Here is a 26910-nt window from a genome sequence, read left to right on the forward strand (position 1 = left end):
TGAATCCTTGAGTTTGCCATTGATTCCTACACCCCAATAGGACAAGCTTCATTTAGCTTTGCTGAACTTTCTTCATGCTGTTTATCTAACCAGTCCTTGATGGCAGTCTGAGCTGTCATGTTAACATTTTCATTTCCTTGTAGTTCGCTATTATTTCCTTAGAAAATAAATATTAAAAGAAGAAAAGCAGTCATTAGGTAGATTTTTAAAATCCCATTTCCAATAGCTGACTTGATTAAAGTTACTTTATGTGTACCAATTTGCCTGTAAAATTCTGTCCTTTTGGTTTTTTAACCCTTTCTGGGGTAGTAACTCACCTTACTTGCTAGCAGCATTTTGTTTTCCCTGCCAGTTTCCTATTTTCAATACAGGGGTTTTCTTTTTACTCTCAGATCTGAGAGAAAATCCCTCCTAAAATCTAATCCTGTTTCACCGCTGCAATCCTTTTTCATGCTTCAGGATATAAAACAGCTACAAAATGTCTGGGTTACAGAGAAACTCCCCTGATGGGAAGGTTATTCTGTAAACATCACTTCAGAGCTTCTTACCCCTTCATTTCAAGCACTCGATACTGGCTGCCGTTCCAGGCAGGATAACAAACCAGACAAACAATTGTGTACAAGAAATCCTGTATTCAGATGTCCTGGGGAGATGACAGCAGATGCCCACTCTAATTTCTTTTATTTTCCCCTCATTTCCCAACTAGTTCTCTGCTGTTTCTGTAGGTCAACAAAATGTTTTGCAACTGGTATAAATTTTACTTCAACCATCCATTATTTTTTTCCATATTCAACACTCAAATTTCTGCAGATGTTGTCAGCATTTGGCCTGAGTAAAGACAACATACTGGTACACAGGGTCGGTTTTCTGTGAGAGAGATAGGACAAAAGCAAAAGACAGGATGAAAGTGCTCTTGCAATTGCAAGGGTCCCAAGAACTAAAAGGGTACCACAAAGGAGCACTGATGTGTCCGGGGAAAAATTAGAAAAATTTGAATAAGAGTTCAAGAAATATAATGAGGCAGTTGGGATAATCTGGTTTTGAGCAGTTTATGGTATTTCTGTCCAGTCTTACAAGGTCCTGACCCCTGACAGGGTCAGCAAAAGTTAATTTTGAATCCATGTCTGCATTCAACTTCATCCCTCATCCCTGGCAAATTGTTTACTCTCTGTGCACTTTGTAGGTTGCCTCAATGGGAACTGTCCCAACTTCTCAGCACCAATTTTGCTCATTAAATGCTCCAGGGATACAAAATGTTCAGCACTCTTATCCCACATGTATTCTTATCCATCACTTGGCTTTGTAAGGATGGGGTTTTTTCCTGCCCAGAGGCTGCGGTCACCTGTGCTGAGCTGCTGCTGGGCCTGGAGGCAGGAGAGGGTGTGTTAGTGGTGAGGGACATTTCTGAGGCAAGCAGGACAGGAAGCTTGGCTGGCTGCTCTCTGCTTGTCGTGGCCGTGCCTTGGCCCAGCTCCCTCCTCGGTGGGCAGCGGGAGCCGTACAGCCCAGTAGGATGGGGAGAGCAGCAGGGTCATTGCTCTACCCCAGCAAATGCTCTGCCTAGTCCCATGACATTTCACAGCAAAACCTTCCAGGGGTTAAAAGGAAAAAGAGAGACAGAAAGGGGACAAGAGACAAAGGGAGGAATAAAGTCAAAAAATGTGCCGTGAAGCTTCTTGCAGCAAAATGCGGAGAAAGTCATTTCCAACTTCTTTCATCTCAGAGATGAAGCCACTAAATAAAAGGGCAGCGCAGAACACAAGGGCTTTTAATCTGTCTCATCTCCTTCATAATAACTGCAAATTTTCCCTGGGCTCCTGGGAGTGAGCCTCTTTCCTCTGTCTTTGCCTTATCTCCCCCCTCCATATTTCACAGCCGGCTCGGCTCCCCTCACTCGGCTGCCCCCGGCCTAGTCTCCGAGAGGCCTGTGGGAGCCGCCAGCTCCCAGGGCCTCATTGTTCCCGGCTTGGGAGGAAGCTCAGGGAGGGAATTGAAGGCAAGTCAAAGGGAAACGGCATCATCGCTGCTTCATTAATGGGAACCTTTCAGCAGAAAACATATCAGAGCGAGGTCTTTTCAGAGGCAGTAATTAGCAATTTGGAGCCTTCCCCCCTCAGGAGATGCAGCTGCGATCTAACAAGTGGGAGCAGTGCTCGCCTCCTTTTACGCTTCATATTTATTGTTTTTCATTTTCTCCATCTTCCTTCCATTGTCCAGCCTCCTCCTCACGGCCAGATAAGGGCCCTTTATTAATCACTCTCTTTTAATTCTTCATTAATGATAATAACTTTCTCTGGTGTGCGAAGAGGAGTTAATCTTTCCTGGGTATTGAGAAAGGACAGGACTGAAAGGGAGGGAGGGAGGGAGCGAGGGAGGGAGAAGTGCATGGTGGACAAGGCTGTACTGCCACGCTTCCTTCCTGCCCACTACCTGGAAGGATTTTCTGAAGACTTCGGCTGTTGAGTTGCAAGTTGCCCTCTGGAAAATCTTGGGCTATCAGTTTGGTCCAGCTGTGTGGGTGTGCTGGGATGTACCCACTCTTAGACATCCAGTCCTTACCAGAAATAGGTGTACATTGGCCAGAGGGAGAGGCCTTCTCTGTGCATCAAACACTCACCAGCATCTTGGTGTGACTAACCAGCCTGTGTCTACTTGTCTTGGAAGAACACTCCCTCAGATGCCTTCAAAGCCCATTTTCCCTAGTCCAAGTTGAAACAGCACCTGAAAGTGACAAAAATGGCATCTGGGAGGCTCTGCATATGTCAAGATCCTTCTAGGATCTTCTCCCTGGGAGCTGGTACAGTCTGCCTTGGATCGCTCCCATCTGGAGGTGTCAGTCCACCAACGTTGACATTTGTGTGAGGCGATGCCAGGCAGGCTCAGCATGGGTAGCCCAGTGACAAAAGCTGTGTGAAAATGGCAAGGTGGGGGAGGAGGCTGTCATGGAGGCTCTGGCTATGTGTGTAAGGCAACAATCACTGAATACCAGCCCCAAGAATATAGCTAGGGAGGACAATCCAAACACACTTACAGAGCTCAGCTTCTTTCCTGGCGTTTTGTACCACTGGGCTCATGCAAACTCCTGCTAGTAAAGGCCACGCAAACTGATCTAGTGATAGCTTTAATGGTGGACCTCATGGTAGCTCTTTCTGAGTAACTGGACAAGCCACTATCAATTAAGAATATTTTAGTACTACCAAACATGATGAAAAAGGGGAAGAATTCCACTGTCACCAGGATTGGTGGCTCCACCACATCACTGAGGATTATCAATTTAGCAACAGTGAGAAACACTGAGGGAACAAATGATGTGCAGAGAATCCAGGAACTTCATTGCAGAAGCTCAAGCGAATCAGTCAATTGCAGAGATAGCTCTGTGTCCTTCCTTTATGGAGTGGGTCATATCCTAGCTTCATATTCCCATATCATTCCATGGGTGTTGCCAAAGAAGCTGGTAACAGTTCAAATTAGTGACTCCCATGGGCCTGGAAAAATGAGTCACCACATGCTCCTGTGACACAGATTACCCGAACACCACCAATATCACTACGTGCTGATCTGAGGGAGCTGTTTAGCAGCACTGGGAATGGGTGGAGAAACCATGCTGCTGAGGGAGTCAGCAAAAGTGGAGAGAGACAGCAGGGAAAAAAAATTGGTGTTTTCTCTTCTTTGGTGTCATTTGCAGGGCAAATATCCAGTCTGCATTCTTTTACAGACCACAGCAGTAAATACTTTTTACTCTACAGTCAAAGCTCTTGCTTTTGGCGCAACATCAGGACCCTTGCCTGATGTTGGGCCAAAAGCCCAACAGAAGTTGTGGAACAGACAGGGTTGGTTTATTTCTGGTTACTGTTCTACAAGCATCAGGTGCTGTTCCCCTAATATGTTCTGGTTCCCAAGTATCTTTGAGGGTGCAGTGAAACTCAGGCATACATTTATTTAATCTGCTGCCAGCATCTTTGGTATCCTTTTAATCTGGACTTTAAGAGTTCCTGATAGTCCAAATGATTGACCTCTATTTCAACATCCTTTGACAGGCCTGTGTTTAATTTCCAGCGTCCCTAATACACTCCACAGAGATGTCTGAAAGAACTTTCTAGCTATGAACATGAAGTAATATAGAAAGTAGGGCTGGCTTGTCTGCAAAACTTGTATTTTAATCTTGCAGTGAGTCTGTCTAGTTCCATTAAATGTGGTCTGGATTTTAGGTTTTATTGTTGTCCCACAGCTCCTCTACATGAGGCCAAAAGATTTCACTTGTGCCCAGCAAAAGAAAGAGGATTTCACACTGCACAACAAATTGATTTTATGTTTTAAAACATGTGTCTTTTCTTCAGACTCACTGAATCAGATCTTCTCTGGTCTAACACTGCTCCCCTGTACTGGAATGCCAGTAGGGTCTACCAAATCCTCCTCTACCCTTTCTGCCCCAGGAGATGCTCTGGGCCTTCTGGGACTGGTGCCTGCCTTCACACATGTGGCAGTGGATCGATAAAGTCTGCCTGGTGGAGACAGAGTGAGCTGAAGTGAGGGGAACCAGAGGCTTTGTGGGACCTGGTGTGTATGAACCCTCCTTCCAGTATTGTGTGCTGAGCACTGAATAGCGATGCAGATCCTACCTCAGTGAGGATTCATGAGGACTCCATCATTGCTGGCAGTTGGCTGAGCAATTACCACGTGCAGGATGCAGTGCTGGGACTTGTGACAAGGTGCCACACCTGCTGATATGGCCAAATCAAACTCCTGATTGCTGTGAAGAATACACTAAATATAGGTGTGAGGTAACATAAAACAAATGTGATTGTTACTGTGACAGGCGAGAGACAAAGTGTCACAGATGCAGAGTTCCTTCAGAAAGAAATTAATAAAATGAAATAAGCTTTACTTGGTTTCTTCCATGGAAAGGACAGAAAGAGGATGTTAATGCTGTAATTTGAAAGCAAGAACTAAAGGAAAAGAGAAACAGAGGGCAAGCAAGGCAGGAACTAAAGAACCACTAAATAAATTGCAGGATTCCTCTTAATCTTGCAACAGAAAGCCTGGTCATGAAGCTACTCATCTCTTATCTAGCATGTTTTATTCTATAATTTTGCTTTATTTGGCAGTTGATCAAGGACTTCTATAGGACTGGAGTGATCTGGGTTCTTACTGGAGTGCCTGTCTACCTGCCATTGCTGGTGTAAAAACAGCGGCCTCAGAGACACCCAGAGTTGCAGACTACCAGCCAGCCACAGGGACCTGACTAAATCCCCTGAGGATGATTCAATGATCAGAAAAGAAGTACATTTGCCACGGCAGCAGAGAGCAGGCAGTGGTACCAGTGATGCTGGTGAGGGCTGGAGCATTGTGGATGTTAATGTGGTTGGGCAGGAACTGAGTGCTAGCTTGCCCTCAGCAAGAACAAGTGGTGTTTCAAAATCTATAGGCCTCAAAGCAACCCAGCATAGCCAAGTGTGGGCATCACCCACAAGGACAGGTAAAGCCTTGGGGAGGCTGGAATTATGTCTTTTGCAGTCATAATGATTGCAGGTTTTGCTTCCTGAAAGTCCTCTATGGCCTCTCTTGTTTGTTCCTCTCCTGTTGTCCTTGTGTCTTGTGATTATCTGCCTGTTTGTTTCAGTGAGATTAACTGGTACAAAGAAGAACAGCAGGTCTTATATAGAGCTGGGGGATATGTCACAAGGCTGCGTGAGGTGGGCAGGCAGGGGTTGCCAGCAGGCCTTACTGAGTGCGTTGTCATTCCTTATTTGAGGGGAAGGTGAAGGTGCCCTGTTCCATGGGTGCGTGAACTGGGCTGGGTGTTTCAGCCAGGAGCACACTTGTTGGCTGGCATCTGTAGGTTGGGCTGGGCCAGATGGCTTTTTTTAAACATGGAGCTATTTTACATATATCTATCAATGTGTAGTTTTAGAAAGCAACCAAGAGGACAGCATTTTCTGAGTGACATGCAACAGCAACTACATCCCTGCTCTAGACTGTACTTAACCTCCCCCTGCCCTCCAGACCAGCCTGCAGCTAGGGCTTGGCTCGCCTGCCTTACCTCCATGTACTTACTCACTCTTCTACCACTGCTTTCTTTCAGCACAGCATATTTGTATTTATCACTCCTTGCCTCTTGTTGCTCAAAATCCAAGCAGAACTGCTGTAAGTCCCTGCCTCTGGAGAAGATCCTGCTTGCTGTCTTTCCTGACTTTTGCCTGCTGGGTGTTGTGGCCTTCCACAGCCATTCCCAGCAGTGTACCCAGGCACCCCCTTCTCCTACCTCATACTGTGGCTGGGGGAGCTTGGGGTGCTGACATTGCCAAGCCTTTCAGAGGGTTGAGAGCGGTTCCTGGTAAGGAAGAACGCAGCAGCATCGATCTGTGGGGAGGGGGAGGGGAGCAGTCCTGACAATCCCCTTCGAATTATAAACATATCCTCTTTAAATACATTTCTAAGGATAACATTTGTATTACTGCGTCCTGTGGCTGCTGATAGGGCCCTGCTTATCACCTCGGTCTCTCCTCCTTTCTCTGGGCTCTGCTGGGAAAGGTCCCTATCTGGAACCGAGCTGGCAATCCTCCGCCAAGCAATTGTTTCAGTCCAGGGGAAAAATTAATTTCTGCCTATCATTAATTGAGAGAATTGTGTGGAGAACTGGAAGGGGGGTTGATGGGGGAGTGGGGGATGGAGTGGAGAAGAGAGAGATCGTGTTATTAACAGTGTCCCTTTCATAACCAAATACCCTGATTTCCATCAGTGAGATGAGAGGCTCATTACAGCAAGAAGGTGATTAGAGAACTTGGAGGAGCTATCAGGCTAAACAGGAGAGTGGCAGGGAATTCGGGAGGGACTCCCAGCAGAAGGGCAGCTGCACCAACCAACCATCCCCTCTCACCCTCACTGCCATCTCCTCCACCTCTCTTCTCCATGTCAGCGCCAGTGACCACTTACTCACATCTGAGGAAAAAGCAATGAAGAGGTTCCACAGATCAGCAGTTTTAGTGACTGAAGAGATGCTTTATGTGGTGGCAGAGCCTGCACACTAAACAAAAGCCCACTGGAGCTGTTCAGCTCCTAAAGGACCACCTCACAGCTCATCTAAAATGCCTTTCCCTGATGGCCAAAGAAGAAGATGCAAAAGTGTTGGCCTCCTTCCCAGCTACATGAGAAGGCCATGCATGGCTATTCAGAGTGTCCTGCATTAGCTGATCCCTCAACAGGTGGCTAAAAATTAGGACCTCTGACTGAATCAGTCACAGAAATGATGTACATGGGGAGGAAACTATCCCATACTGTATTGTGATCCAGATTTTGCACACTCTTTCTCTGTGTGCCTCCTGAGATATTTCCTCTATTCTAGAGGTATCACTGCAGTGGTACAGCCCACCAGCCCCCAAGACATTTCATGTACCATGTTTATGTCTTCATGAATTTCCTGTCCTTCAGCTCACAATCACTCCCCTGACAAATAGCTACAGAATCCCCTTGATTCCTGACATTGCTAGAAATAACTTTCTCCCTCTTTGTGAAGGTAAGCAGCCTTGAAAATTTATCCAACCCACATAAGCACTAGGGGATGAGACTAGGATAAAAAGTTGAACTCCCACCTTGAATGTGAATGATTCTATGCAAAAACTCCATCACTTAAATTTTCATTCCTTTTTCAGTATAAAGCTTTGGTATCCCAGACAAATTTTGAGTGGACAGGAAGATAAGAATATTTCTGCTAAATTTGAGTAATATAGCCTATTACTTCCACAATTAATATTAGTTAATGCTTTAGTTATTATGGTTTTTTGGATTGTTTGTCTGTTGCCAATAATATACTTGAGACTATCAAGTCTCAATCTCAAAATCTGGTTTTGAGATGACAAAGGGTCTTTGGAAAGGTCCATATGGGAGAGAAAAGGTGCAACAGAGAAGTCAGAGTGTCGACTGAGCAGCTGCAGATTGAAAAAACTATGAGGTCTGAACTCTCCTCGTCCTTTGACAAATCCATTCCTCTAGATTTAAGATGAGGGGCAGATTGTCCCACTCTATAGGCTGCAGGAAAATCAATCCGGCATAAGATTTACAATAACTTGATGTAAAACCAGAAATACTTCTCACCTAGATCACACAGGAGACCATGAATGCAAACAGAAGTGCTCACAGTTGCAGTGTATAAAGTTCTGCATACAGTAGCAGAAATAATCTCCCTGAACTCCCAAACCAGGCAGATCTACACCTTCTTAGCTTAATCTCTTCTATGCGTGACCACATGTTGAGTTCTAGTAATCTCCAGCTCCTCGGGGCCATCCAGACAGAAGCAGAGAGAAGTAGACCCTGCACATGAGGCAAGGCCTCCCATTTAGCATCAAGTTTCATTGTTGACAAATAAAGGACATGTCCAGGAATATATGGTCTCTTGGAAAGCAAACTGGAGGGCACGGTGATCACCAAGATCTATTCAATCCTTAGCAGGTTCTCTTCATGCATGTATTCCCATGACAAAATTGTTGGCAATGAGCAAATCATTAACAGACAGTTAAGAGTAGGTCCAGAACCAGAGTTAGAAACCTTTCAAACCGTAATGATTTATGAAAGTCTCTATATTTAACTTTTTTTAAACGAAGTGTACATTTAGTGCAAATCACCAGTACAATGGAAATGGAGAAGACTGTTTGCCATAAGTAGCTTGCATGTTGAAATTCTGGGTTACTCATGTTGTCTCCTTCTAATGATGCTGAAGGCTTAGCCTAAAATTTCTAGTATCATCAGTCAACTAATTCATACAGAATTAATTAATACAGAATCTCCCTCTTTATTAAGAGGTAGCTTCATGCCAGCCCCTCAGCTAATGTGACTTCTGGCCAGAGGGATTCTGGAGACAATCTACAGCAGCACAATAGGCAGCCTGACCCAGGGGCCAAGCATTCAGTCCTGGCAGTTGAACCCAAATACCCTCTCACCAAGCCTTAAACAGCTGAGACTCCACTGAGACTGCTATAAATTGGTAGCCTCCAGCTTTGGATATCCAGTCTGAGCAATCATTCTGCACTCAGATTGCCCAGGTTCTCTTCAAGTAAATAAGTCTAGGCCTTGCATATCAAACAAAAAGTGATCAAGTATTTGAAAAACCCTCTGTTACTGTTTTCTTCCTTAGTATTCTGGCACCAGCTTTGCAAGGCTTCACCAATGAGGTCTGAGGAAGAGCTTGTATGGCAGCTTCTCATCTCTCCCTCTCTGTCTCCCTCTGTAGCCCATCAAATATAGAGAAAGGAAGAAATTGCATGGTTAGCCTCCAACTAAATCTATCCCAATTGAAGGCTGTGCACTGTCAATTCAATGACTAAAATCACTGAGTCACCTTAAAGAAGAGAGCATAACCGAATGCCACCAAAGTATTTGCATATATTTTAGCAAGCTCCCTGCCCCAGCTAGTCCTCTGAAACCCTTCCTGGTGCTTGCACTGCCTGGGGACTGCTGGGTGATGTAGAGGCCCCAACAATGGTTAGCCCTTGGAGAGAAGGGGATAGTGGTACTGAAAATGAGTTCATAAGGCAACTCCATGCTCTGATGATCTCTGCTAGTCCAGGAAATCCCAGAACAAAAGTGGGACAGCCCCTACTCTGACATTGGGAACATGTCAATTCCAGCATATTTCTTCCAATTTGGCCCAGAGAAAAAAATTAGATTAGCCAAAGTTATGGAGTGAAAGAAAGTGTGACACCCATACAAAGAGGGACAGGTAAGCAAGCAAAGAATGTGAGAGAACTTCAGGAAGAAGAGTTTGAAAAACAGGTATGTAACTACAAAGGGAGAAGAGTAAGGGTGAATTACACAGAGAGAGATGGAGACATGTTTGGAGGAAAGAGCATAACAGGAGAAAGGAGGAGGCAAAGTCTGAGGCACTCAGTGAGTTCAGAACAATCTCTATTCTCTACAGCACTTTCTGTTTAAAAAAATAAAAAAGGAATGATGGAGAAGGGGAGAGAGTCAGACAAGTTTAATGATGTGTGTTCAAAGCTCAGATTGGAAAAATGACAGAGAAAAGCAGCCTGTTTCGGCTCTAATAAATTGTTCTTTGCTGTAAGAGACGCCTGTCGCAGCATTAATACAGGGCCCTAATACACGGGTCAGGGTTAAGTAATTTTCTCCGGCAACTTAAGCGAATAATGAAGCTGGCAGCGGCTAGTGGCGCAGTGGGAGAGATGGCCCGGGCCGCCGGCACTTTGTCTTCATTTATTATGCCAGCTCTCATGATTTGGGTACTGGCTGCAGCGACGGGAAGCCTCCGCCGAGGAGATATCGCTTCATTTCGGCAAGGTAATGAAAGCTGGGATGGGGGGAGGATAAACCAATTTGCTGGCTGACATGGGAAGGAGTGATTTGCAGACCTGGGTAGGGGAGGGGGGTGACCAAGCAAGAGGAAGCACAAGGCTAAACCAAGGGGGGTGCTCAAGGCCCTTCCTTAGATAATGGCACCATGTGTTTGTGGGGAGGGCAATGGAGCAGGACCAAGCAGGAGGGGATAGTGGAGATGGAATGCAGCAAAAGTCAGGACCTGAGAGAGTGGGGAGTAGGGAAGAGCCACCAGGAGAAAGAGTGGGTGCAAAAGAGACTGATGGAGGAGGAAGGAGCAGGCACAGATCCAAGGGCTGATGGAAGTTAAAGTAGAAGTTCATGTAATGGTGGGATGATGGAAGACAAGCAGAAAGCAGACATACCAGGGGAGGCAGGAGCAAGAAGCAGGATGAAAGGGAGAGCAAGGAATGTTGTCCTGTCACTGTGGGGAAGGGAAAATGCTCACAACTCTGTCTTTGAACTTGTCTAAGGCATAGATACTCAGGAAATGCAGTAGTGGAGTTCACTGAAGTCTCTCCCCACTGAGCCCATCAGTCTTCTCATGAGGAAAAAGCTCCACATGAAGTCTAAGGCAACCCTGTACCCACATCTATCCAAGAAGAGAGAAATTCACTCTCTTGCACTTCATCCCCACCACATAGACATAGGAAACCCATCTCCAGGTGTACTTCCTCAAAGCAGATTAGCATCAATTTTGTGGCTTAATTCCCAAAACATGTCACTCTGACCAACTCAGCCATACTGTTTGCATGTTCACAGTTCCCTCTGATTAGCCCTGCATTGCCATCCTCACTTCTCAAACTGAGAGGATGTATGCCTAGCAGCTAGGATGGCATCTTAGTCCCTGCTTTAAAATACATGGATCATTCAGAGAACATCCCTAAGTTCTTCAACACCCATGCTCCCCACTCCCAAAACATTGAAGGGAAAGGAGGCATCAGAGCTCTGGCAGAGTCAAATCTGGAACTCTTACACTTTCCTTCCCTCCCCCTCTTCTCGATGTGGGTTAAGGATTTCCAATAAGGACCAAGTGTTGAAGGCTTAACACTGCAGTCTCTGGAGAAGCAGGCCAATTTCACACTAATCTTCCCCATGAAGGGAGAGAGCATCGGAAGCAAGAATTACATCAAAGAGAAGTTAATGCTGAGAAGCAGACGACAAAAAGGAGCTGCTTTCAGTTTCAAATGAATACACACAGCTGGATTAAGAGATCAGGCAGCTCAAAGCCTGTATCACAAGCTTTGGTACCCAGGATTTAGCCAGCAGGGAAGAGTTCTGATCTGGGCACTCTTTTGAAAGGAGAGAAGAATCTTTATGGAGCACAGCAGGTATTTGAGAAGAGCTGGAAAGAAGACAGGAAGGCCAAGATCTTGTTCTGGCCTCCTTTGACCTCTTCTAATAGATACTATGTCAGACTCAGGTAATGAGGTTTGCACAGCCCACATAGCTCCTGAAGCATTTTAGTTAGTGAACAGTTATCCCATCATCTCCCCCTGCCCTGCAAAGCCCTCCTTCCCTCTTTGGTCTGGGGCATTGCAGGTGTGCATGGGGAATAGCCCTCCAGGTGCTGAAATGCAGGCAATCCCGTCCTGCATAGTGAGAGGTGTGTTCAGCTTCAAATTCAACTTACAAAGGCAGCTGAGCTCCCTGTAATATAAAACACACCCTCCAGAGGACAGGAAGGCAGAGGGTGATTGCAGTAATGTGTCTGTTGTCCCATTTTAAGTGGTGCCAAAGCGAGTCCCGGCGCGCTCCCCCCGCGGGAGCCTGACAGGTGTAAATCCTGCGATGAATGAAGGCACCGAGCCCTATAAAGCTGGTGTCTCTCCACGCATCTCCGCTCTGATTGACTTGTCGGCTCTCTAAGGCTGACTCTATCAGCTCCTTGCTGCCTCCAATTCCAGGCGTGATTTAGTTTGGAGATGAGAGGTGACAGTTAACATTGGTACTCGTCAGTGTAGATCAGACACAGTCACGCTGTCTTCTCCTGGCTCACTTCCTCACCTCCTCCCCTATGCTTCCCACCCCTCTGGTGTCTCCCACTCCTATCTGTTGCTCTCATTGTCCCTGCCTATCATCATCCAGTTCCTCTGTTAACTACCCTATCCTTTTGCCTCCCATCACTATTGCCAGAGCTCATCATCAGTAAATTTTGCCTTTCACTTATCTTTTCTCCTCTAGAATAAGAGACTCCTAATGCCTTCCTCAAGGAAACATCTTTTGTGCAAAGACTAGAAACAGCTGTTTTGGCATGTCCTTTCCAGTCCCCTGTAAACTTAAGTGAGCAATATCCAGCAAATACTCTATTTGCCAAATTTAGCCCATTTCTTCACTGACAGCTTGTTTGTTGCAGTTGAATTCTCTCAAGTGTATTTGCTGTTTGAAATTCATCAAATGTTTTTGAGGAATGAATCTGTATTTGAAGACTAAAGAAAAAAGGGATTTTGCACTTAGCGTGCAAGATTACAACTGATTTGTTTGGAGTAGAAGAGATCTTTCTAGTCCATATGCTGTAATAACCTACATCAGCCCTACAACCCAGGTTTCCAACACAAATACTCAGACTTCACATCTGGAACTCCTCCTCGATTTAAAATTTTCAGTCCATCAAACATTTCCTGCCAATGTCACTACCTAGAACTCTTTTAGAAAAGGAACACAAGGAATCACACTTTTTATTAGAGTTAAGAGTTGCAAAAGATCTGGGATGTATTCACACAGATTTTTTTAACCCAAGTAACTTTCTGCTCTTTCACTTTTGGTATCATGTTTCCCAAGCCCATTCAGTTTCAGTCCCTACTACTTTAAGTGACAAGATTTCTTTAAGCCACACTAAAAAAGGCATCTGTTCCAGCATCACCAAATAGGAGGTGACTCAGTGGACACCACATTGGTTAGGTTCATCCTTTTCAGTTCCCAGTTCCCATCCTTCAAATTTTCAACATCTTCTGAGCTGATTTCCAGTAAAGTATATTTTCCTCTAATCCTTGTGCTCTCCTTAGTGTTACTAAGGTCTATGTTGGACTTCTTGGCCCTTCCTTGTTCTTTACTCTTCACTGAAGTTCAAATCCAAAAGGCCACAGGGAAGTTAAGAAATAATGGTCAGAGATCTAGAAAACCTGGCCTGCAGGGAAAAGGCTGTAACCAGGTTTATTTAGTCTACAGAAGAAGAAGACTGGAGGAGACATAATGGCAATCTTCAAATCCATAGCAGGCTGCTTTCAAGAGGCAGGGTCTTTGGAATGTAGGAAAAAATTGCAGCCTTAAACTACATCAAGGGAGATTCAGGAAGCTCAAATATCTTTTTAGATGTATATGTAGTAAAATCTATAAATAATTTGGTTAGAAAGTGTATAATTTTTCTTAAAGACTAAGGTAGGGAAGAATTTGGAAGGAATCATGTAATTATACTTTGGCTGGATTAGATTAATTTTTAGCATTCCTTCCTTCTATATTTTCTCTGAATCTGTAAATATATTGACAACATTCTGCTAATGTTACAGAGGCTACCCATAACCATAGTCCCTTCCAGAAATGAAGACGTGTCTGAAAACCTACAGTGGAGCCACACTAGCACATGCATGATGATAATATATGAGGCATTAACTAAGCCCTGCCTATGCCTCCCAGCATGGCTATTATGAAACAAAGCAGAGAGAAGAGACACTTTACATGTACCATGATAATGCTGAGAATCTGAGGGAATGTGTCTGAAGGAAATGTTAATTCCTCTGAATGAAAGGCAAAGATGGCTGGCAACTTGGAGCCTGAAGACTACCTACTGTAAATATTGCTGAGGTTTTTTTCTAAGTTTAGGTAATTTAATGATAAATTAAGTTCTGAGCTTCAATGACTTGTGACAGTAATTCTGTCTAGAGCTGGTGAGAAAGACAATGTTTACAATACACTTATCTTTTAATTCACACTGCATGAATAATATTTACCCTAGCTGACTCAGTGATATTTTCCCTCTAAACATAAATTATTTCTGGCCAATGGAATTTCACCAAAAAGTTCCATCTCTGCCTCTGAGAGACAACTAGAGCAGTGCTGATGTACATATTCACCCCTGAGTATGAAGAGATGTCATTCCCTGTACTGTCAAAAACAGTAATCAAAGGCTCAAAATGGCACCAGGTACAGCTGTCCACATCACCATCATCCAACTACAAAAGTTTAGGAAAACACCTTGGTGATGGAGCACATCTTGCTGTCTCCTGAATCTTTCTGTGGCTCACAGATGACAGCTCTGTTAGAGGATGGCTGTGGGCCTAGATGAGCCACACTTGCCTATCCTACAGGGGCATTCCTGCCTCTCACAAGTCTGAGGGCATGACAGCACTTCCTAGAAACAGTCCAAGAGCCTAATGCTAAACTTCAGGCTTATAATGAGAGATACCTGTGCTAGTCTGTGGCTCACCATGACAGTTTGAGTCACTGAAACCATGGGAACTGGAACTGGTCTTTATGTATACTCTTAGAGGCTGAGAGTATCTATGTCCTAGCTTAGGAAACACCTTGATGAAGTAGTTCCCACTTACAAGACCAGATTAGAAATTCAGGTTTAGGCAATGGAACCTTCAAAGGCACAAACAGAATCCATAGCAAAATTTTAGTACCTTGGAATTACGTAAGCCCTACTAGAGACAGAAACAGTGAACTCTCTTCTCACTTCTTGCCCCAAAGCTCAGCAATGCTGGAGTCTAACCATACTCAGAATTATGCTCATTGCTAAGACAATTCTCAACATCATCTTAGACTCTCCAGCCCATATCTCCCAGCCAGAATTCTTAATCTTCCCATTGTCAGAATCTGAATTATTTCTCTCATTTATATGGTTTTATGATAGTTTTTCTTCTGTTCCATCTAAACTCCTCTTTTCAAGGACAGAGATATTTACCTTTCACTCTGTCTTCAACTACTTTTTCCTCATTATTTGCTTTGCTGAAGATCCCATCTCTACCTTGGGGCTCCAAGGGGACATCCAAAGATATAGACTGCATGGTGTATCTGGGAGACTATTTACCCAGAAAGTATCATCTTGTCCATAAAAGGCTCCAGATAAGGGAGTTGCAGAAGGAAATGAGCAGTGCCAGCACAAGGCACTGGGTTACTGAGGCTGCCAGTTTCTCCATCAAATCATACTAGGATTCTCCATCAAATCACACACATGTCTGAAGGCACTTTTGTCTATTGTGTGTTGTCAGGGTTGGGATGCAGAAGTGGAGGGAACTTAAAACATTTTTAAGTGGCCAAAAGCCTCTCCAAACAGAGGGCTGCTTCCTGATCCCAGCAGCTTTCCAAATGCCCTTTCTGTCTTTCTGCAGGGCACAAGTTTTCAGTTTGGGGAACAGCCAGGGCTTGACACTTTCTGGTTTCTCTGGTTGCAGAAAGTCCCTGCCTCCCATAACCCTACTGCCCACTCTTGCCTTGTGTCCATCCACTCCCCCTCCCTTCTCCAGCACCGCCCTCCCCACCTCCAGCCCGGGTGACGATCCATGAAAGCCCTCAGCAGTATGTCACAGGAGTGATAATTACATCCCCCCGCTCGCATCATGCCGCCTGCTGCTGACCTCTCACCCCTCCTCTCTTTTAATCACCCCCTGGCATCAGTCACTGTGACAGGGCAGCAGCACTGGACACGTGACCTGTCAGCCCAGGAACATGACTTATAGGGCCCGGCTGGTGGACAAAGGGAAGGGAGATAGGCAGCATAAATCTCCAGTAGGAATAAAAGAGAGTGATGGGGCATTCTGCCGGGGCCTGCGTTAGCAGATTCTCGGCCTCTTGTTATTCAACCCAGAGTTATGGTGATGAGGAAGTGGCCGAGAGTGACACGCGCTGGTCCCAATCAACCTTGCAAAACCTGCCGAGACCTAGAGGAGCCTTAATGTCACACATGGCTGGAGAGCCTCAATGAGGTGGGTGAGGGCCAGGGAAGCAGCCAGAGCTGTCCCCAGCCACCAGAGGCATCTGACCAGCAAAAGCTTCTACAGTCAGCAAGGCACTAAGTCACACAGAACAAGGACCCTTCTTCATCTCTACTCAGCACAGTTGCAGCATGAGTTGCGCATCAGAGCACACACCATTGGCTCAGGATGCAGGCTTCTCCCTAACTGGCACATTCCTCCAAGCTCCCACCAGCCTTCTGCTCACCTGCAGAATGCCCTGCCATGTATCTCTTTTCCATCTACTCCCTCACACTCGCCTGTTGCTTGTTAGGATGAAACGAGTGGTACATCGGTCAGCTGCTTCCATTGTGAAGTTACAGGACACCTGGAGTTTCCACTAAGGATTGGTCTTCCATCACACCTCTGCTGGGAAAGAATTGCTCCTCTTGGGGCTGCAGAGAGCTTTAACTTCTATAGGGAGCACAGGAGGGAGTGTGTTTTTCCACTAACACCTATGTCAGGTGCTGTAGCAGACAAAGGGCACCAGGAAGATCCATATGGATCATCAACTCCATCCTATGACAGTCACTACCCAGGTCATCTTGTTCCCCTCATCCATGTACTCGTCAGGAGGGAAAGTGGCACGGGAGAGCTGATTTCCCCAGTAGAGCTGTAACCAGGAGGGATTTGGCTCCATAAATACCTGTATCTGAGAACTACCTTGTCTTGGGTGCTCAGAAATGTGAAAGCATTAGGGGCAGAGTGGAAACATAGTGTGCAGACCTTTTACACTGGTGCCCTGTCTCCTGTCCTGCACTGCCAGTGGCTTCTCTAAACTTCAGGTTTCATTTGCATTGTGAAAACCTCAACAAAGCCATCTACTAATGTTGGCTGTTCACTCAGTGCATAAACACCACCTCTTGACCAACTCCTCCTACTCTTCCCTGAAACCTACAAACTCCAGAATTATGCCAGATATCTCATTTATAAGACAATTGCTAAAATGAGAGGTGCATCCAGACAGCGATGTGTGAAGGTCTGCTTGTGCCATTCCCTTAGTCAGAGCCTGCTTTTGTACACTAAGGTGTCCTCTCACGTGTCACAGGTGAGGGGCCCCAGATAGAGTTGTACAAACCATACAGCTCAGTGCTGGTGCCACCACTAAATAAGAGAGTGAAGAAAGGTGCTGAGACTTTTCTCCTGGACCAAGCAGCCACATGAGCATCCTACACCCTCCTCTCCCAGCAAGTACCCAGTGCTGCTGCCCTCCTCAGTTTCCCTACCACTTTCTGCAGCCTCCCATTCCCTGCACAGTGTGAGGCAGGTAAGGCTCTCTCCCACACAGAACAGACTTCTATTTAGTCTGGAACCTGAAGATTAGACTGAACAGAGCCCCACACTTCCCTCTCCATCCTCCCTGAAGGCCTCTCCACTAGCAACTTTCTTTTGGGTCCAGGGGAAAGCCCTGAAGCCCTCAGCCTCCTCACCAGCTGGGTCCTACCCTCTGAGACAGGAGCAGTTCGCTTCCTACCCTCTTCCCCCACATCTGCCTTTTAACGATGATGGAAGCTGCTGTCAGCATGCTGCGACAGTAATAAACACTCTTCTTAATAACACAGGGTGTCCCTCTTATTAAAATGAATAGACTTCAGTGGTAAAGCCAGGCTGCCTGCCTGCAGTCTGGTGTGGACAGCAACCCTCAAGCAGAGCAGTTTATCTGCTGTAATTACTACAGCAGCTTTGGCTCCAGGACATTGCTGGTTACAGCACTGTACTGTACCCCCAGGCAGAGGCTCGGGTGCATGGAGATGCTACCAACACATGAGCACACAGTGAAACGCAGGCAGATAATTGCCTGTGTGCCTGCAAACATGTACAGTAATCTCTGAGATGCAAGGACACAGCAGAGTAGGGTTAAATAGACCTACAGCCAGGCTTTTAGGCTTCCTAAATCCCACTGAAACCAGCAGCAGCAGCTGGCATCACTTTCTGCTTCTCTCATACATAGCAGGTATATTAATACACCTGTGCATAAACCACACTGCACTGAAAGCAGGTAAAGAAAGGCAAGTTCCTGGTCTGTGGGTGACAATCCTCTCTTTCCCCAGCTCACAACATATTTGGCAATTTTTCTAGTTCCCTGGTGGATACAAGGTGACAGGATAAATATATCCAGGTTTTATGTACCAGTGCACTATGTTAAAAAGACCCGATGTGGCACATCTCTTGTGTCCATCCTTTCTGGGTCTTGGATCTCAGTTAATGTACTGGTTTCTCCCTCTTTGGGAAGCTGTCCATTTTTCAAGCAACAAATTCAGACAATCTTTGTATTTCAAGCACTGACTCTCTTTCACCATGCATACTGTAGCCAAACACCAAGTTTCTAATCCCCAGGACAGTGAAGGATACCATCTGACATAATGTTTTGCCAGAGGTTCTTCTGGAGGTATGTTTGGACTGGCTATTACACAGTGGCCTCCGTGCAAGAATTCTTGCCTGGAAACCAAAGCACACCCCTTCTCTGCAGATACAGTTCATGTTCTTAGCCTTTACTAAGCTGGCTGATTCTGCAAATGTGCCCAATGTTGACCTGGGTGAGGCTATGTGTATGCAGAGGAAAAGATGCCCTAGGAACCATTTTTCTCCTTTTGAGCTCTCTCAGAGATTATCCAAGGGAAAAATCTATCAGAAAGACAAATGACAGCAGCACATCCCAACATCCACTCTGCTCCTAATTCAGAGCAGTTCTCTGGGCTGCAGAGACCCAGCAAGACCAAAGCTGGTTTACTGCATCTCACCCTTCCAGGAACAAGCACAGAGGAGCAGTGCACAGCTATTGCATCATTTCTCTCCCTCTTCACTGCACTGAGGCAGGTTTCCACGTCACTGTCACCATCAGGCCTCACACACTTACAGGATTCCAGCATTCAGAACACCTAACTCCATCTCACCTTGCAGTGCTCCTCACAGAAGAACCCACAGCAGGATGCAAAGGTAGCAGTGAACAATTTTGCAAATTTGCCAAAGGAGTAGAATAAAAATAATAAATTCACATGCAGCTAGGAGAAGCAGATGGCAGGACCTCATCATAAGGACCAGGACTCAGGAATGTCTACCTTTATTATCTATGAGAGACAGGCATTTGTTAGCTCTTAGAAAATATTCCCGGCATGGAATATTACAATCTCACTGGTTTTGCTGCATTTAGCACAGCACAAGAGCAAAGGAGCAGATAGGAAAAAAATGAAACAACCGATGAACAAACCAGTCTATTTCAACCATTGTCTTGCTGGGCTCAGAAGTCAAATGCATCACAAGAAAGCTGCAGGCACTCTATTTCTTCATGTTTTCCAAGCCACTCATATGCCATGTCATTAATTGTCCATCTTTCTGCCCAGTAGAAGTTTAGAAGTTTAGCAAGGATATATCAGGGGGAGCAGTTAATGAGTACAAAACAAGACAAAGATCTAATCGAAAAGACTTCCAAGAGGCCAGTTGTATCCCAAAATCAGTATCTCTAGCTACATGCAAGCAGGCTGCACCACCTGTGTCTACAGTACTTTCACCTTTCTAGGCCATGGCAGGGATTCTCTAAGTTCACTTCCCACCACCAGGCCTAGATTTCCAGATCCACATGTCTTGTCAAATCACTGCCACCAAGGGCTACAGGTCATGTTGGGCTCTGGCAGCAAGGCTGTTGGTCTGGGCTTTCAGAACTGCAAGCCTGTGTCAGTGAAGAGGGCTAAACCAGCAATAAGCTCAGAAGAGACTGTGGGAGCACTGACAGAGCCCTGAGAACCAGTCTGGCTTTGCAGTCTATCTCATGCTTATATGTCTTATTTAAGCCCAAACATTTCATCCATTTCTCACCTTAAAAAATAAAAAGAAAAATAGAAGGAAGAGAATAAAGGAGAACCTTGCATAACAAGCTGAGCCCAAGAGCTGGGCAGAGCCAGGAAAAGTTGCAGCACATCCTTCACCCCTGCTACTAGTGATTGTATTTAGGGGACACACAAGCTCAACATGCAGCAGGGCTGAGGTGGAAGCCACACAAAGTCTACTTGCACACTCCAAAGGCTGCTTTTGGCATATCCAGTGCCTGCAAGGCCAGGCTAGCTACTGCCTGCTAGGAGTCTGAGTAACTCTTGCCCTTGACAAAATCACCCTGCAGAACTGCTGCAGGAGTCCTGATGCTGTGGCATTGCCTGCACCATAGTGATGGCTGTTCCATATCTCTCCATATGGAAAAGCAAACACTATAGAAGCAAATTTTTCTCCTATGTTGCAAAAGCAGTTGATACTTCATTCATTACAGTGCTGGGCCCAGGCCCTCACATCAAAGGGAAGTGCTTGTGTCTCAAGTCACCACGCTGTGGCTCATTGCCTGCCACTGAACAGTTCATGGAAGTCAAGCCACAGTGTGCAGACCAAAGTGTTTCTCATAAAAGTGGATACTCTGGCTCCTTGAGAAGGCCTTGTACTCCAAGCCTGCAAAATGAGAATGTGGTTCACCAGTGTTGCAATGAAGTGAGACATGGGAAAGCGGGCAACAATGATCCAAAAATTTTAGCACCAGCCACACAGTTTGCCTCCTTCCACTGCTGCCAACTCCAAACAACATCAATATTTTCCTGGTGGTGCTTTTTGCTGGGATGCTGGAGGACTTTGTAGCACCCATCAAGCACACAGGAGTTGCAGAGGCGTGGGAACAGAAGGGCAAGCTGAGACACTGCTGACAGCCTGTCCAGAGAGTGAGGAGTCAGGTGAGGACGAGCTCTTCACTAGATCCTAGAAAGCTCAGACCATGGTTTTGCCAAATCACTTCTTGAGCCTGGGTGGGCTGACCGAGGGTAAAGGGCTATCGATGCCACCCAGCTGAAGAGCCCTGAAGTGCTGAGAAGGTGGGCTTGGGAGAGCTCATCAGCAGAAGACTGATACCAGACAGAAGCACACCAGAGAAACTAAGCCAAGGAGAACTCAGCCCTATGAATTCCTGGGCTTGCATGCTCTACAGGGCTGTGACATGCCAAGAAGCAGATAAAGAAATTATTCTGAGCAAATATATTTTTCTCCCATTCGCCTGCAGACAAGCACATACAGATAAAGAGAGACCTCTAGTGATGCTGGAGGGACTCTGCCTGTCCTCCCTCTCTGAGCATCCCTCACAGCCAGAAACAAATGTCTTCATTGCTCTGAGTAGTGCAGTAATAGCCTTCTTCCAGAGTATGAGAAAAACACAGGCTTATCACAATAATATCTACTCATCCATGGAGGAGGTGGAAAAGTGGTATTCAAATTCAGGGGAATGATTATGCCAGACTTGTGGAGTTCAGAAAAACTGACAAAGGCATGGGCTCAGGTCTTGCTCACAACCTGCCTCTCCAGTTGCAGCTATCTGAGCTCCAGAGTGATCCTGGGATCAGGCATATGATTCAGCATGGGGGGAATGGATTATTACCAGTGCTGGGAAATGATGTTCACCTTGGTGGCCATGTGGAACACGTGCCTGAAATTTACATTCAGGCAGGAACCTCAGGGGCTGAAGCTCAGTGTGGACAGAGGCAGCAGCAAGGAACAGCAGGTCCCTGTCTGAGCCCAGCCATACCAGGAGATGTCATATCCCCTTGCACAACCCTGACAACTGCAGCATCTTGCACTCAGCTGCAGGAAGATGTGATTTTAGTTCTTGCTGAATTCAGCCTCAAAAACCCCAGTGTCCAGATGAGAACAGAAAGGATGGTGGAGTGTGCATAAGGACATGCTCATGATGAGCATCCCATGCCCAGCACAGGAAGAAGGCAAGCTATTCAACTTCCCAAGTCTTTGCACCAAGGGCTGGACACAGAGCCAAGAAAAGTGTTTGTTTGTTCAGATATACAACTAGTGCATAAAACTTTCCAGGTATGAGAAAGGCTTGAAAGAAAACATGAGGAAAAGAGCCAAATGCAGGGGCAGACTTGGCTAAGGCAGAGGCACAGCAATTGTGCTATGCAATGTCACAAAACAGATATGTAGAGCTGTCCTGTTGCTCTCAAACCCATGGCAAGAAAAGAAATCAAGGGCCCCTGCCAGCCAGGAGAGAAGGTCTCACTTGCTGCTCCTGCCACCTTCTCCGCAGCTCTGAGCTGCCATTACTCAATTAGCAGCTGCTGTTGTACCTTCCTTGCGCTCAGCAGTCTCTCCTTTTGCCCAGCCAGCACGTAAATCAAAAAGCAGCAGCTCTTTCCCTGGGCTTTCTTTTTCTTGTGCTAGCCCAAGCCTTGGTGACCTCCCATTGAGAGGGACAGTCATATTTTGCTGGAAAGCTTTATTTTCTGTGCTGCATGAAGAGTAATTGTGGAGGGGAGGGAGAGTGTGAGCACAAGAAAGCATGTACGCTGCCAGCCAGGCCGATGTCCTTCTCCCACAAGGTCATGGATCCATTTTAGCTCAAAGAATAATAATAATAAAGCCTCATAGAAGCAAGGGATTCATAAAACAAAACATGAGCTGGACATTTGGCAGCAGCTGCCCACAGAGTGGGAAGCACACATTTGAGTTTGGAGGTACAAAAGCACTCAGATTTCCGGGAGCTGGCAGGGTTTGTGATAAGGTGTCCATGTGTGTATGCAGAGAGAGCTGGCACAACCTCACTCTCTCCTTCCCTGCATACTTCATTGGTGGCAATTCAGACAGTGCAGCAGAGTGCAGAGGTGCATTCAGACTGAGGAGCACATCTGACCCGAACAAGAACAAGTGGCAGGTGGGAACAGCCTGTGGGGTGAGCCCCCCTTCTGCCCTGCTGCATCCCACCATTCTTCCCCACACAGCACAAATGCAGCTTTCTGACAACTGTGTGGGACACTTGCACTGAACAGTTCTCTTCCCTGTTTAGAGAATAAACATGAGGCACAGAACAGAACAACTTACACCTAAGACAGAAGAGCCTCCTCTGTGAGAATTCAGAAAACGTGGAGGATTTGCAAGTGTTCTGATGAAATCCCAACAGGCATGTGAATATTTCTGAGTGACAAATAAAGCCCTGAGGACCAAATTCAAGACTTTTTAAGAAAAACAATGGCAGTACATTTCCTTTTGCTTCATATATAGTGAGCTCTAATAACAAGTACTATTTCTATCTTGTAACAGGCATGCATGACACTTTCCTGACTGCAAAGGACATCTCTTGCTCATTTCAAGTATATCAGAACAGAGACGTCTAGATCAAATGCAAAGGGAGCTGGGGTGAGTTAAGATGACCTGGTATTTTGGTGGAGTCAATTATTTAAGAAACTATGGGTTAACAAAAATACTCAATAGGTTAGAAATTCAGATAGCTTTGAAAGATAAGATCCGCTTCTTCCAGATAGGTGTTCTTACTTTAAAAAGCCCTACAGTTAACTGGGGAAGTTGAAGGCAGGATCTGAGCAGTTAGGGGGAATTTCTGTGTTTACTGCTCAGAGTGCAGAGGATTATACCATTGCCCACAACTGTCTAGACTGTAAGTGGCTTCTGCCCATCAGCATCTCCAGGCTACAGGGAACAAACAAAACTGGAAGATCAAAAAGGAATGGAAACTGAGGAAAAGTCAGAAATGCTTTTCTAAAAGAAAATCAGCCATCCTCAGCCTACTAAAAGTCTCTGAATATAATTGTGAGAAAAGAGATTACTTACCATTACTTGGACTTCCAAAAAAACCTGTGATGAAGCTAAGCCAGGACAAGGTAAAAGTGACAAAGAAATTCTGGCACGAGATCATAGCCAAGGATGATCCCAGCCCAGACAGTGTCCTCACCAATCAAGGCATGGTCCTGCAGAACTGGAGGGGTGCTCAGAGGTAAAGCTGTGCTGGTTACAGGGCCCACCCATGGGCCTAGCGTGGCAAAGTGATGAAGCAGGCCCAGGGTTCATGCAGGGAGTCCCATCAGGAGCAGCAAGAGCTGGGGCTGAAGACACTGCTGCAGCCTAGGGCTGAGGTCAGGAAATGAGGCCAAGCTGGAGAGAGGCAGAACTACAGCACAGCTCAGGAGAGTGATGAGTGGCCCAAGCTGAGGGGCCAGTTAAATTAAGCTCCTGGGTGTGGGTCCCAGGTGAGACCAGGGCAATTAAGGCTTATTGGTGCCATCAGAACCTTGTCAATTTTGCTTAACGTGCAGACCCCCTTTACATGGGGTGGGATCATACACACAAGGAGTTTATGTGCAATTTCCCTGCTCTAACTGGTCTGAGTGACAGCCTTCCTTACATATTCCTGTAACATCTGTCTGCCTGCAGTCATCATGGGGAACATGTGTAACATGTGTTTGCATCCCTCAGGAGAGGATTTAGCACTATCTAGGCAACAGCATTAGGGGAAAAAAAAGTAAAACCCAAATTGCATTTAAAATTACATAAATGCATTGCATTTCTATTTCTCCTAAAGAATAAAACAAAACATGGGTATGTAATGGGAATACCTCATATTACAGTGCATAACTAGCCTCTAGCAGTTACCAGTGGTACATGGAGGATATAAGCCCAGGATTTTAAAGACAAGTAATTTGTGAACCTTTCTGGTCAAGGACATGTGGCAACTGCTAAACACCTTGGAAGGAGGGAAACAGTAATCTCTGGGTGGCTTAGCCCCTAATTGTCCATTATAGTGTTTCCTGGCCTTTTTATCCTGAAGTATTCAATTGTGGCCACTCTAAGCACTGGGGACAAACGTCAGTTCTCTCTGCCTGAGTAATTCCCATGATAAGGGAGTGCTTTTTTTCTCCAGTCCTCCAAAAGGTGCTGTGGGATGAAAAAATAAAGTGTATTTTCTGTCCTGAGGAATGGGCTGTGCAGAGAGAAAAGAGCATGAAAGCAGGCAGGCAGCCGGGAACAGTGATCAGTAGAGAGGGCAAAGGCAGCACAGGGGCTCATAAATATGTTTTGCTGTTATTTTGGAATGGCAAAGACATGTCCTTGTAGGAGCAAAACCATACAGATTGCTTTATTATTTTCAGTCCAATGAAATGAGCTGGAGTAGGGGGGGAAGTGGGGCAAACAGCAGGCAGCAACAACAGGGATGGGGGGGATCTGTACAATGAGGGATGGTACCTTGTGCTTGGGACTGTGCAACCCCCACTCCCAAACCTGCCAAGCTGGGTGATGCTTTGTGAGCTCAGTGTGATCAGACCAACTGGGGGCCAATCCTCACAGTCATGCAGCCCTGCTGGTGCCTGGATGGAGCCAGGAAACAGGGCCCCTTTGGCTCACTGCAGGAGGCTGCATGGAGCCTCCAGCTCCTGCTGCTTCTTCACAGCATTGGGATCATGCCTCTCCCTGCCCCTTCCCTGCTCCACCCTGTTCCCCTTCCTTGTGCAAAGAGCAATGAGAGCCTGTGTCCTCCTGATACATCTATCCCATGGGATTGGAAGGAAGCAGCATGGTGACTGCCTTGCCCATAGGCACATTGGTCACTTATACTGCATTTAGTGACTAACATATTTGATGTAGGAGCCTTTGCATGCTCCCCCCACCCCTCATCTCCTTTCACCATCTGTCTGTTTGTTGAGAAATCTGTTCCAGCTGACCTCGAGCTGACCAGCGCTTCCCTCTTCCCTCCATCCTGCCACAGGCTCCTCCAGACATTCCCAGCTCAGCTCATGGGCTTTTAGCTGACTATGCAAATGTCACCCAGCCAGCTGGTGTCTGCCTCCCAGAAACACATGTTCAAAGGCCCCCTGGACAGCCAGGCGGGAGAGGGGGCAAGTCCCTGTGCCCCAGCCCAGGGGCTGCCCAGAGAAAGTTATTTAGCCAGGAATTATTCAACAAACAGATGGGAAGAGGAAAGGAAGGTCAGGGAACACAGAAAATAAGACTCTGGTGCATTTGTGTCAATGTGTGTAGGTGTGGGTGTATGGGGTTCCCAGGTGAGTGTGTGGGAAGTGCAGATGTAATCCCCTGTGTGGGGATGGGTAGTGATGGAAGGGGTGTGTGAGAAAGATGTACAGGAAAGATGTTTTCAACAGCTTTGTGGACTCCTCCTCCTAATGACATCTTCTGCAACACACAAAAGGAGCTCTAACAGAATAGCATAAAGGAGACACAGCTATCAGAGGGCCAAACAGCGGGTCCAAGAAAACTGCCTCCCAAAAGCATTACTAAAGCAAGGCAAGGCCTGAAGGGCTCATTTCTTCTTCAAGATCTGTCTTTTCTCTATCACCTAACCTGTGACCACCCACCTCAGATCTCGCATTCTTCATTGAGGAAGAGTGTGGAGATGCCAAAACCTGAAGATTTGAGTCTGAACCAAGGAGAAAAGAGAGTAGTAAGGCAGTATTGCCACAGCACCTCTCCATGGCTGATGACACTGTAGGACATGTTAGCCAGAAGGCCAAGCATATGCAGCAGCGCAGCTCACCTGCGTATATTTGCAGGACACTGTCATTTCCTGAAATGCTGGCGAGGAGCAGGATTAATGTGGTGATGCTTGCTAAATCCTTGCCATGTATGAAGTGAGAGGAAGGCTTGGAGAGAGAAGGCCAAAGCATCCACAGTTCCATGCACGGATCCCCTCAGCTAATTAGGGACATCCCCAGCAGTTCTGCTGCTGCACCCAAAGGCTAATTCAGTCTTAGTTTCTCAGGCAGAAGGAAAGGTTGGGTGTCTGCACAGAGCTCGGACACTCTCTCCACCATGATGAGTAACTCTTTTCCTTTACCTCTTTCAGGTACTCTCCCTC

The 26910-nt window shown here is 46.1% G+C and overlaps 1 long non-coding RNA gene across 1 annotated transcript; it reads right to left on the bottom strand.

Annotated features, from left to right (window-relative positions):
• Positions 1–125: 125 nt before the first annotated feature.
• Positions 126–26910, bottom strand: LOC135302844 (uncharacterized). The gene is made up of 3 exons (XR_010364421.1): positions 23995–26910; positions 23874–23908; positions 126–4764 (listed from the first exon to the last, which is right to left on the bottom strand). It is a non-coding gene; the product is annotated as an uncharacterized LOC135302844 (long non-coding RNA).

Source organism: Passer domesticus, chromosome 6 (assembly GCF_036417665.1).
Source record: "Passer domesticus isolate bPasDom1 chromosome 6, bPasDom1.hap1, whole genome shotgun sequence".
NCBI lineage: Eukaryota > Metazoa > Chordata > Aves > Passeriformes > Passeridae > Passer > Passer domesticus.